Consider the following 13,851-nt stretch of genomic DNA (forward strand, 5'->3'; position numbering starts at 1 on the left):
GAGCTTTATACCACAGTGTTGACCATTCATACCATTCATTGGCTATAGGCTTCTCCCAGGGAGGAGTGTGGCCTTGGCAAGGTACCTCCCCAGGTGAGTGTAATTCCTGTGAGGCTGGCAGCTGGGATCTGTCATCCCACAGCACTCCCAGAAGCATAAGGATTATGTCCCTTAGTACTAAAGGGAGATCAAAGTGGTGCATCAGAGCACCCACTACTGACCACCCCTTATGATGTCCCGATCCAATTCTTTGTGTAGACTCTGAGAGCAGCAAATTCTGGTGGACCTCTTGTCCTGGGAGAAACTTAGAGGAAGGCAAGTGGGACAAACAACAGCCTCTCAACACCTGAGCTGAACTTGTAGCCACAACTGTCACTCATCAGCTTTTCCCTCTACTATCCATTCTGCATGCTGCTCATTCTCAGCTAGCACATCTTCCATTCTCGGGTGGCTGTGAAACAGACTTTCGGGCCTTAGGAATCTGAGCCCATAACCATCATGCCCTTCTCAGGCCATGGCGTATCATTTGTTCATGAGTGAGAATAAGTAGAGACATCAAAATGAATCACCTGGGTGCCAACCCTATTCCACTATGCCCCCACTGTGTAACAGGATTTCTACTTTCTCCTGATGGTTAGGGCCAATTACTCTTTCCAGAAATGATGACTTGTCTTCTTGGCTGTGGTCTGTTGGCATGGAGGACCGTAAGTGTGTGGGCAGTGGCTGTAACTTAAGGTTCAACGGGACTTCTGCTGTGTGCCTAGGTGGATGTGTTCTTTGAGAACCAGGACCTCTATCCCCACAGTATCTAGAGTTGGGGGAGGGGCAGCTCAGATCCACATAGTGGGTCACTTGGAGGGATGTTAAGTGGGGTCTCTCACACTTCCATCTCATGAATCTTTTCTCACACCATGCATCTCCTATTTGATTGTATCTGCTGGGAAATAAGGTCATAAGTACAGCTTGGACCTGCTGCAGAACCCTTTCCAGCTGTGTCCTATTCAAAGCTGTCAGACTTTCCTTGCATCTGATATCTAGGCTGGAGAACTATGCCCAGGTGTGGAATATGTGCCCTCTTAACACCTGAAGACATCTACCAGCTGTTGTGCATTCTTCTTTGTGGTAGGGCACATAAGATGCAATAATTTGAATTTGTCTTTTACTTTAGAAGGCATATCCTGGCATGACCCAGACTACTGGACTTTTAAAAAGTTTACTGCTGCGTTAGACCCCTAACTCTTCCTGAGAAGGGGCTCCTCTTTCTGTAGTTTCTATGTATTATTAAAGCCTCCAAAGCACTTGCAAACTTCTTGTGTTACTGGTTTAATTAGTATAAAATCATCAATATAGTTGATCAAAGTGATCTTTGTCTGATAACATGACAGAAGTCAAGATAGATATCATAGTCTTGGGCAAGACTATTCACTCTTGATCCTTCTGAGTGAACATGAATTGATTCTGATTCCCCTTTGTCATGCTCAGGGTCAGGTTCCATCCCCAGCTGAGGGCTGAGGGGAGTGGGTGGATGTGGGACAAGGAGCTGGAAGAACATTCGAGAGACAGCAGGTAGATGAGACATGGCTTTATTCAGCAGCCTTTTCACAGGATCAGTGTTACATTTCTACACTATACAAACAATAGTGGCTGAGAGCCAGGTGGGGAGCTTCTCTATGTTATGTCTACATGGCTATGATTATATAAGACATGGGACTGTGTGCCTGTGCCACGAACCTGTTGAGTCATCCAGGCTGTTTACCTCAGCCTATGCCTGCTGCCCTATGCCTGCTTGGCTGCAGCACAACCATGTTCCTTACACCCTTTCTGATCAAAATGGAGAGTGATAAATTTATAAGATTTGAAGTTACATGCAGTAGCAAAGCTATGCTAATCTGCCCTAGCAGGGATAGTGCATCTAGCACAGAATCTTGGGGCTAATGTTTGGGTAAGGTTGTAGTGGTCTAGTATCCTCTTTTAGGAAACATTTCACTTTTGTAGGGAGCAGAGTGATAAATTTGTTGGAGATATATTAAGGGCTATATCTTCTGCATCCTTTAGGTGGTTAAGAATGACACTAATCTCTGCCCATTCACCAGGAATGTGGTCTTGTTTTTGACTATTTTGACTGAGGCTTCTTGTTTTCCACTTGATTTTCTATAGAATGTTATCTCTTACCCCATAGTCCAATCAACGAAGGTTGGGAGTAGGGTGGGCAAACTACCACTTATATCCAATCAATCACATATTACTAATGAAATGGTTGATGGTGGTTATGTGAACCTATTGGATTTTTGTAAGCTGGATCTAAGCCAGGATTATAATTTATTACCTGAGTTCTACCCACTCTGGGTGCCCCTACTCTAACAGGGAGGCCCCGATGTTCGGATGATGAAGTATCAATGTCTAATGTGTACAATTGTTCTCAAAATTCCCTTTCCAGAGTTTATAATTACCTAAGTAAATGACATCTAAGCTGCATCTAATCAAGAAATGAATCAGGGTAATTGTTACCATAGGCATTTGCCATAGTATTGCAGGTCTGTTCCCTCTGGAAAACTCACCTCTCTTTAAGTCAGTGGGTTCTGAGTTGGAAAACTGGGGCAAATGTGGAAACTGGACAGGGCTTGTGACTTTTTATTGTAGTAGTGGCCCTCATCCTCTTGATTATCCTTTCCTGAACTATTTTGTTTGTAGATTTTACAACATCATTGCAGGTTATACATTTATTTTGCCCCTGAGAATACCATGTTCTATTAATCATCTTTATAGCTTTCTGTGGATCAAGTCCCTGAATGCTACTGTGCCTTTGCCACTTCGTTTGATAATTGGGCCCATCTTGCCTCCTATGGTTAAATGATGGCCACTTTGGATAGATGGGAGGAAGGAGCCTATCATCCACATTGCCATCATTGAATCCAGTTCCAAAACAGCATCTCTTACTATCAGCCTTAATTTACAGGAGAATGTCTCTCCTGAACTTCTCAGTGATGTGGGTACCCATCTCACTCACTTTGGTAATTGCCGTGCCCTCCAGGCCTTCCCATAGGATGTATTCATCTGGTGTATTTCCTAGACCTACACAGTATATATGTTCTTGCATGCCAAATTTCCTAACCCTTTTGCTCCCTACTTTTACTGCCTGCCATGATATTTCTGGCATTTCAAGTTCATTTCATTTGGGTGACTGCTTTCTCCAAGTTTCACAAGCTATCCCAGCAGAACATTTATACTTTGTCCAAGATTCTTGCCAGGGTATCGCATCCTATATCCTTGGAGAGGGCTTTAATAGTAAATGCTCTCTTGTCCTTTTTTACATTCTATCCCACCTCTCCTTAATCAAATACCTTTAGAATCCAGGCACATAGTACTCTCCAGTTTCCTTCTGGTGCATATTGACTCCATGTGTGTATATTCGCTTTCCTTCCTTGGCAAGCCCAACACTTCTCTAGTTGTCTTATGCTGTACCTTAACCCTATATGTTGGCCTGGAGCCAAGGGGAGTACATAGTGGCAGATCCTGAGGGGGGTGCCTCTTGTCTTGTAGTAAAGGGGCCTCTGCATTGTCTGCAAGTGATGAGAAAAGTATGAAGTCTTTATAGGGAGGGGTGAGCTACTTGTGCAGGCTTAGAGGGCTTAATGGAATTAGGAGATTTGAGATATTTTAGTTCATCACCCCAAATGTCCCCATCCCATGTTTCTAGGTCCCATTCTTTCCCATTAGGCCTCTACCCTTAGCATAGAGGACCTGACTAGGTTGAGATTTTACCAACGTTGGAATCTGCTTGGTCCTCAGCTTTCTTTATCTTTGCTCCAGAAAATGAAAGCCTTTATATGCTGCCTTGGAGGCCCTCTGGTGTTCACACTTAGCTTGTGATTGATGAGTAATCACCTTTAGCCTTTGTCATCTTTCACCAGAACATTAATTGTCCCCAGCAGTTGCCATTCAATTCTATTATCTTCATCGTTACTATTTCCCCATTTCTTTTCTGAAAGACTTGACACATTGCACCTGCATCTGCCTGTGCACTTTCCTCCACAGCTGTACCATTCCAGTTCACCTTTAGTGAAAAGTTTAACAATTGCCATGTTACCTTACACCAATGGCTATTCCTAATCCAGTTATTAGGTTTTCATTGCCAGCCAGCTGATGAGTGATCTAGCTCCAAAATCCCATCTCACCATCTGTGCCTTTCCTTAACTGAGGGCAATTCCTGTGCTTTTTCCTTCCTAGGATGATTGAAAACTTTCCTTATTGTGGACACAGTGATAAGAATTTTTTTATTCTTGATAATTCCCTGTTAAACATCTGTCTGTCAGGGTATATGCTATGCATTAGGCACAAGGTGAACCAAATGGAGAGTGAACAGGTTTTCCCTCCTCAAGGAGCTTGCCCGTTGACTCTCCTTCCTTCTGTTGTAATTCGATGATTGAGAACAAGTGAAAGATTTGTACTTTTTGTATGTCTAAGATGAACATCATGCAATATTGAATCTTGTTTCTGAAACCTGAGATTAATTTAAATATGAGATACTCTCCTATCATCCAGTTACATGGAGTTATGCAAACATGAAATATATAATAGCAAGATGGCTGGAGCCTGATTTATTTCTTGATTAGATGAAGCTTAGATGCAGGAAAGAAAAGGTTTTGTATTCAGATCCCCTGAGTTCAAGTTTCGCTTTTACTAATTACTGGTCAGGCAAGTCACTTGATACTTCTAAATTATTCTTCTGTAATCAGATTATCTGTGTTGCACAGAGGTATGTCAACATGAAAAAGCACATTTTCAAATATTTTTTTCAGTGTGGTCCAAGGATCCCTTGGGAAGGAGTTCACTTTCGCATTAAGTATTTATAAAGACAAATTTGTTTTATATACATTAATTAAAGTAACTTATAACAACAGATTGAATGTAGAAGAATCGAACTGTCTTCCATTCAATTACTCATGAAAGAGTTCTGCAGAAGGGTGAAATAGTACCGTTATTTTGTTTATTTTGGAAAGTATAGATTTTTAAAAATAAAAGTGTGTTGTTTATGTTAACATATAGTGGGTTTATTGTTATTTTAGGTGAACTAATAAATATGCATTTAAAATATTTATCATTTCTAATTTCCGAGATGGCCAGTATTGATTGATATGAACCATGTAAACAAAGATTCTTTTGGGACCTAATATTTGCTAAGAGTGTAAAGGGGACCTGAGACCAAATAGCAAACGCTCTAATTTTGCCAGAAGTCTAAGATGACCAATTCTCTGTCTTTCAGTATGCTATTAAAACACACACAAAAAGATAAATGCAAATGCTTAACCACAACTTAGATGAGAAATAAAGGATATGACCCTTAAAATACTGGATGTTAGAAATTCTTAATACCCAAAGCTTGGATAAAATCTCTCAGACAGATATGTTGAACAGTGCAGGAAAGTTGATCATTGATTTCTAGCCAAGCACTCCTACTGGAAACCCCGATTTCCCAGGCAAGGACATGAAACTGAGGAAGAGAAATCACCACCTACTTGCCTGGGAGGAACTTTACAAGGTAACCTACTGTTACCTCTCCTTTGTTACTATTAGAAGAAATACGTAGCAATTAAAGGCAGAATTACAGAATAATAGAATCTTTACATGAAGGGATTGTAAGACAAGCAATTGGAATGGAAGAACCAGGGGCATAATCAATTCTGGAAATTAGTTTCTCATTTTCTGATTTGGGCAATTAAATCACTATACTCATGCTTCATCATCAAAGAATAAACTCTACAACTCCTGATTATGCAATGACGTGGCAGATGGTGTAGGAGACCTCCTCCCCTGTCCAACAGATCCATTCTAAATAACAGACTGCCAATATTAGGGCTGGAGAACGTTAACTAGTTCTTAGCCCGTTATATGAGAAGATTCTGCAAGAATCAGGAGGTCAACGTGGGGAACCCTGAATAACCCTTAGTAATCCATATCAGACTATGCTTCTTATAAATAAAGAAAAGAACATGTGAAGTCTATGAAAAGTCTCCACATGTTTCAAGATGAAAACAGATTTACTATGTAAGATACAAAGGATTTTTTTAACTTTAAAAGGAGTGCATGTTAGAAATCTTTGTCCTCTTGATAACATTTATGGAAATCTGTATGCTACGAAACAAAAGAAAAAGGATGGCATGGTAAGACCACAACTAAAATGACAAAAAAATTGAATGGCCTAAGGAAAAATTGTAAAAACATAAGTATAATCACAAAATTAAGGCCATGGTCAGAATAAGACAGAAATGACACTGCAGAAAAATAAATTTTTGTTGTAAAAGGAGTAAAAGAAAAGCTTTCCCAAAATAGAGACAGAGAATAGGAACAAAAGGACAAAATGGGAGAGAAGATGGTAGATCTAAAGGTTAGAAGTGAAGCACCAGCATACAGATCACTGGTAAACATTACTATACAAACAATCCTAAAAGCAAGTTTACAGGAAATTTCCTGAGACAAAAGATTCCACAAATAGAATGATACCATGTGTATAAGAAAAAAACTGATAATAATCAATACCTAGATGGATCCTGATGGCATTTTTAAATTAAAACAAATCACTGACAAAATTTTAAACAAAGTAGTTTGATTAAATCGTTTCAGGAACAAGTAAGAAATAAAAGCTGTATGTACAGAATATTTAGGGAAAAATGACAATATTGTATATATATACACAAAGGGGATGTAGACAGAACATTTATGAATCGAATTTTTTAATCAATCAAGAAAAGTACAAGAACTACTCTTACCACAAACACAAAATTTATACATTCATCAAATAAATGTAACGGAAACAAGAGTGGAAGAGTAAAATATTGGAAAATATCTTCATGACCATAGAGGCCAAGAAGGATTTCTTTTACAAACCTAAAATAGTTTTATAAAGAAATAATTGACAACTCTGATCACATTCATATTAAAATTTTATATACATCACAAAGCACCATTTTTAAAAAAGCAAAAGACAAAACACAGGCTTAGAAAAGTTTTTTTTTGCAACAAATATAACCAACATAACAGAAGGAAGTTCCAGAAATATGAAGACTCTTAAAATCAGTAACAAAAGACAAACAACCCAACAGAAAATAGGCAAAAAGATATAAAAAGGCAATTTGAGAAAGTAAGAGCATTATTTTAAAGTTAGGATGGTAGATGAGTATACATTATTTTATTCTCCATGTTTTGACACATCTTAAAAATTCGTAAGACCAATATGTGCATACATAATTAAAATACAGTTATAAATTAATGAATTAGAAACCAAAAATGATGAGAATAGATCAACTAATCCAAGATTTTGGTCTTTTGGAAGACATCAAACTATGAATAAAAATGATAGAAAATATAAATATAGGATATTATGTATGACAAAAACATATCATAATAGATATTTTGAAATTCTAAAAGAATACAATGTGACAAATTTTAATAAGTATGAATATTTCAATGAAATAGACAATGTTTTAGGAAAATAAGCCTAACTGAAATGCAAGTGAGTTCTCTTGTCCTACAGAGATGTAGATACTCTGGTGGAACTCCCTTGTCTAAATCCTATGACAGCCCAAAGCCTTTTCAAATACTTCTGAACATTTCTGGATAACTCAAGTTCTCTGTTCACATCTGTCCTTGGGTCCCCTGCTGATTGTCTTCTTTACCATGTTGACTCAGATGTAAAATTTATCCCCCCTTCAGTTTCTACCAAAAAATTGAAATCACATTTGCAGGGTATTCTGAAGTGTAGAGGATTTTGCTGAAATTGGATGATCAAGTTGAATATCTTTAAACAAAATAATAGGCATAAATGCCACCTGACAACCACATCACTGGGGAAATTTCTTAGCTGTTTTCTTAACATAGCTTTGGTTTCTCAATGATATGGTTTGGCTGTGTCCCCACCTAAATCTCATCTTGAATTGTAATCCCCATCATCTCCACATGTTGTGAGAGGGACCAGGTGGAGGTAATTGAATCATGGGGGCAGTTTCCCCCATGCTGTTCTCGTATTAATGAGTGAGTCTCGTGAGATCTGATGGCTTTATAAGCATCTGGCATTTCCCATGCTCAAACTTATTATCGGCCCTGCCACTCTGTGAAGAGGTGCCTTCCGCCATGATTGTAAATTTCCTGATGCCTCTCCAGCCATGAGGAACTGTGAGTCAATTTAACCTCTTTTCTTTATAAGTTACTCAGTCTCTGGTATTTCTTCATAGCAGCATTATAAAGGGCTAATACACTCAACATCTCATTAAAAAAACTTATTTTTGGTTCAGGGGTGCATGTGAAGGTTTGTTACATATGTAAACTTGTGTCACAGGGGTTTGTTGTATATATTATTTCATCAGCCAGGTATTAAGCCCAGTACTCAGTAGTTATCTTTTCTGCTACTCTCTCTCCTCCCATCCTCCACCCTCAAGTAGACCCCAGTGTCTGTTGTTTTCTTCTTTATGTTCATAAGTTATTATCATTTAGCTCCCACTTGTAAGTGAGAACATGTGCTATTTGGTTTTCTGTTCTTGTATTGGTTTGCTAAGGATAATGGCCTCCAGCTCCATCCATATTCCTCAAAAGATGTGATCTAATTGTTTTATGGTTGTATAGTATTCCATGGTGTATATGTACCACACTTTCTGTATCCAACCTGTCACTGATGAGCATTTAGGCTGATTTCATGTGATATGGTTTGACTGTGTTCCCACCCAAATCTCATCCTGAATTGTAGCTCTCATAATTCCCACTTGTCATGGAAGTGAACTGGTGGGAGTTCCTTGAATCATGGGGGTAGGCGTTTCCATGCTGTTCTCATGATAGTGAGTAAGTCTCATGAGATCTGATGGTTTTAAAAAGGGCAGTTCCCCTGCACTTCTCTTTGTTGCTGCCATGCAAGGAACATGTTTGCTTCCCCTTCCACCATGATTGTAAGTTTCCTGAGGCCTCCCCAGCCCTGGGGAACTGTGAGTCAATTAAACCTCTTTCCTTTATAAATTACCCAGTCTTGGTATGTCACTATTAGCAGCATGAGAATGGACTAATACACCATGTCTTTGCTATTGTGAATTCCTATCCATGTGTCTTTATGATACAATGATTTATATTTCTCTGGGTATATACCCAGGAATGGGATTGCTGGGTCAAATGGGAATTCTGTTTTTAGTTCTTGGAGGAATCACCATACTGCTTTCCACAATGGTTGAACTAACTTATACTCGCACCAACAATGTATAATTGTTCTCTTTTCTCTGCAACCTGGCCAGCATTTGTTATTTTTTGACTTTTAATAGTGGCCATTCTGACTAGTGTGAGATGGTATCTCATTGTGGTTTTGATTTGCATTTCTGTAATGATCAGTGATATTGAGCATTTTTTCATATCCTTGTCTCAACATCTCTTTAACTTCTCTCTCTTACCTCTTCCTTCTCTATGCTCTGGCTTTTTTCTTTCTGCACTGCATAGGATAATAATACTTTCATTTTATTATGCATATATCTAAAATCTTGGCTTCTGCTAACACCCATATCTTCCAGATCTCATCTTCTATACCAGTGGCTTATCAAGGTAATTTTCCAATAGACAGTAGATTCTCTCTAAAAGGAACTCAAATGACAGCTGCTAAGATACTATATTTTTCTCTTCCCCAATTATGATTACCAAAATATACTCAAGAAGTGTAAATCAGTATATATAGCAAAATCTCAAATGTGAAATGTGCTATTCTCTTTCTCTCTCTCTCTCTCTGTCACACACACACACACACACACACACACACACACACACGGCAGAGGGAAGAATATAATCAGGTATTTACAAAGATATAGCTGACTCTAGCAAAAGCTGGTGATTTTTTTCAATATTATTTTGGTAATTAGAAAAGTGACATTAAAATGAATAAAAGTGAAATAATAAAAATTAGAGGCCTAGTATTCCTTAAATTAAGTATAATATTCATGCATTTTGCCAGTGCTGTTTCTATCACATGTCTAAAACAAATTTTGATAGCCATCATTCTGCCTCCAGGCAAAGCTGCACTGACCTTGTATCATGGGACTTAGACAGAAGTGGAATGCCCTGTTCATAAGGTCTATTCCTTATCCTAGTTCTCTGGAAATCTTTAGAGCACATTTCCCTGTGTTGTTCATTCCCAGTGCTGCTGTGCTGTATTTCCTAGAATCTAAACTTTTACTGTAGTTGTATTTCTGATCTCTGAGAAGTCACCTTATTTCGTATTGATTCTCCAAGATGTCTTGCCATGCTCCTGCCTGAAGTCAATTGCCTGCAGAAACTAGCTTATATGCATAGATACGCATTTAATGGAGATTAAGCACAGAGATTTTAGACGCACATAGAGACCTAGAATTTATTTCTTATCATAGTCTCAGGATTTGCTATATATTCCTCTTCTTATATTAACCCTCTTTTCTAATAATTACTACAAATAACATTTTCTCATAGAACCATTCCCTGAAACTCTGGGCTAGCACAGTGTCCACTGCTACATATTTTCATAGCAGTCTTTACTTAAGCTTTTGTAAAAACGAATCCCATATACTTTAAGCTCCATGAGAGCAGTGTCATGTTTTCCTATACTAGTATATTTCTGGAATGTAAGACGTGCTTAGTGAATAAGTAAAGAAATAGATGAATGGGTGGATGGATGATTGGCCATCATATGGCCATAGAATTTTCTTGCCAGCTGTTGACCCTACTCACTAGTTCTTGCAGCAAAAAATCAGTTCAGCCAGTGTTCGCACCAAAATAAACTCTGTCTCTTATGGGCAAGGTCTAAAGGACATTTAAATTATCTCCAATAAAACCAAGGTAGCAACTTAGTAGGAATCCAATACTAATATTAAGAGAATTTCAACCAAAGACATTTCTTCCCTCTCTTCCATTCTGGATTGCTTTTTTCATGGAACCTATATGAGTCTTTCCCCTGCAATTACCCCCTGTGAGGGTTAATACTGAGTGTTAACTTGATTGGATTAAAGGATGCAAAGTATTGATCCTGGGTGTGTTTGTGAGGGCGTTGCCAAAGGAGATTAACATTTGAGTCAGTGGGCTGGGGAAGACAGGCCCACCCTTAATCTGGTGGGTACAATCTAATCAGCTGCGAGCGAATATAAAGCAGGCAGAAAAACATGAAAAAGCAAGACTGGCCTAGCCTCCCAGTCTACATCTTTCTCCCATGCTGGATGCTTCCTGCCCTCAAACATCGGATTCCAGGTTCTTCAGTTTTGAGATTGAACTGGCTCTCCTTGCTCCTCCAAGCTTGCAGGAGGCCTATTGTTGGACTTTGAGATCATGTAAGCTAATGCTTAATAACTCTACTTTATATATATATATATATCCTATTAGCTCATATATATATATATATCCTATTAGTTTATATATGTATATCCTATATATATATATATCCTATTAGTTCTGTCCCTCTAGGGAACCCTGACTAATACACCCCCAAATGACTTCACATTAGATTCCTACGTCTCACAGTGACTGCAAATCCCTGTCTACTTTACGTTGGTCACTGCGTTCTTGTGTGGTTCCTTTCCAGACCATTACATAGCACCATTCCTCAGATGAACACTTCCCTTGGAATGTCCCTCTCTGAATATGCCAATTGTCATGTTTTCTCACCAAATCCATCAGTTTGGTTCTCCATGTATCTATGATCACTCAACCCCTCACGCTATTAACTAAAATATCATACCCTTGATGTGGGAAGGCTATTCTTCCTACCTTGGAATTCTTGGTACTCATGCCCATTCTTTCTTATGAGCATCTTTATTCTATTTAAACCAGCTCTTAATCATAGGGTCATTTCTTTTTTAAAAATGCGCCTTGAATATTCTCCTCCTACTTCACTTCTCCTTCCCTTGGTCTGCCAACATCCAGACCTTCCCAAGGCCATCCTGCATAATATTCATTTCATGGCTAATTTGCCCAAATCAATCCTTTCATCAGGATATTCTTCTTTTGAAAACTTCCAAAAGGTTATTTAAAACCTTGAGCATAAAAATTTCCATAATTAACCAGGTGTTCTATAATGGAGCTATAGCATCTATGTGAAACCCATTTCCCTCTAATCCTTAATTAATTCTGCCTTCCTGTATTTACTTCGGCTTTCCAGAATGGCCCTCTATTGTTCTGTTTTCTGACCCAAATCCTATTAATTTTGCCCAGATCAAGTTCCATACACTCTGTGAAGCCTTCCTTTTAGTCCACTACAGTTTTTATTTCTGTAAACTCTTGTCATATTTTATAGTTAATACCAAGTAATTAATCTAATTGTTTCATCTGTGTTAGGTCTACTTCCCAAATTTGACTGTATCATTTCTCATGGAGAAAGATGTATTAGACTTTCTCTGTTCCCTATTGTATCCACCGCAGTCCCACAGACTTAGCAAAAGCCAATAAACTTAGCATTGACTGCAAAATAAAGATGCTTTCCTTGCCCTGGTTGAGTTGTTGAAGGTGGATATTAACATAAAAGAACGGACTTAGGAAGGTATCAGGGAAACAGTACAAAGTAAATAAATGAGACATATTTGAAGGCTAAAGAGTTTTGAAAGCTATTTTCAAGCCTGAGCCAATGTTACCATGACCGAGCTTGTCAACAACCACAAGCAAACTAGCTACCCACCTGCTGTGGTGAGGAAGCATTTGGAGCTCAATGAGAGTGAGGTAGAAAGTCAGATAACACTTCAACATGAAAACACCTTTATATTTATTAATACCTATTTGAGAATCCTTAGCCATTTTCTGGGCTGCCTTTCATATCGTACCTGTGAGGACAAAAGAGGGTAGGAATTATAAACACTTTGACACGGGAAGACAGACACAGAGAGAAATCCCTTGCCAAACATCTAACAGTGAAAAAACTGGGAATAGAAACCAGGTCCCATGCCTCACCATCTGGTGTTCTATCAGCTAGACCACACTGTCTCTCTAAATTGCCAACCTGGATTAATAACTGTACATATGACATAATTCTAGTTTTTGCCTTTCTGTGCAGTTGAAGATGGGACATCTCTTCCGGTGAGCATGATGGAAACTTTTCTGTGTATATATACAAATATATAATTAAGAATGTTTTTTCCTTATACACAAGCAGAATAAAGACAACCAAATTCATTTCAGTTTGTTTCAATGCTAGAAGAAAATTAAGAAATTCATTGACATTAGATAGGGAGCTATTAAATCAAAAATAATTTAAGGAAATGTATTTTGAGAATTAGCCAATCTAAATTATATTGGCTTCTACACATTGATGTCTTTCTTTTGTCGTCTGAGCTGCTTTATTCCAAAAGCAGAATTCTGTGCACACAAAACTTCTATAGCATCCTGTTTGTACCAAACCATGATTACAGAAATAAGAATTCTGGGTCTTTCCATTGGCTCTTTCAGCCTGCGTGTGCCTATCTTTGAGCATGTAAAGACCAACATATGTTGTTCACAATAGGTTGGAAACTGCAGGACTTTCCTTCAGACTGAGAAGAAAATTGTCTATTTAATTCAGGGAAAATGAAGGTTTAAGATCAGGTAAAATATATTATTTTCTTTAATTACCAAGCCAGGAATCCATCTGGGATTATGAAAGAGAGGCAACGCTTGATACACTAGTATTTCAGCCTCTACTCTTTCAAATACCTGTGTGTGTTTAAGACCAGCTGTTACACTAAATATTGCCCTACAGCTACATTAGCTGTACTTATGCAAAGTATTTTTGATGGTAGCAATTGTAACCATGTTTATAAAAGTAAAGTCAAGCTGACAATTGGACATATTGATGAGTGACAGAGAGGCTGGGTTAATTCTTTAAAATCAATTCTCATTAAT

This window comes from Hylobates moloch, unplaced genomic scaffold (genome assembly GCF_009828535.3).
Source record: "Hylobates moloch isolate HMO894 unplaced genomic scaffold, HMol_V3 SCAFFOLD_3, whole genome shotgun sequence".
Classification (NCBI taxonomy): Eukaryota; Metazoa; Chordata; class Mammalia; order Primates; family Hylobatidae; genus Hylobates; species Hylobates moloch.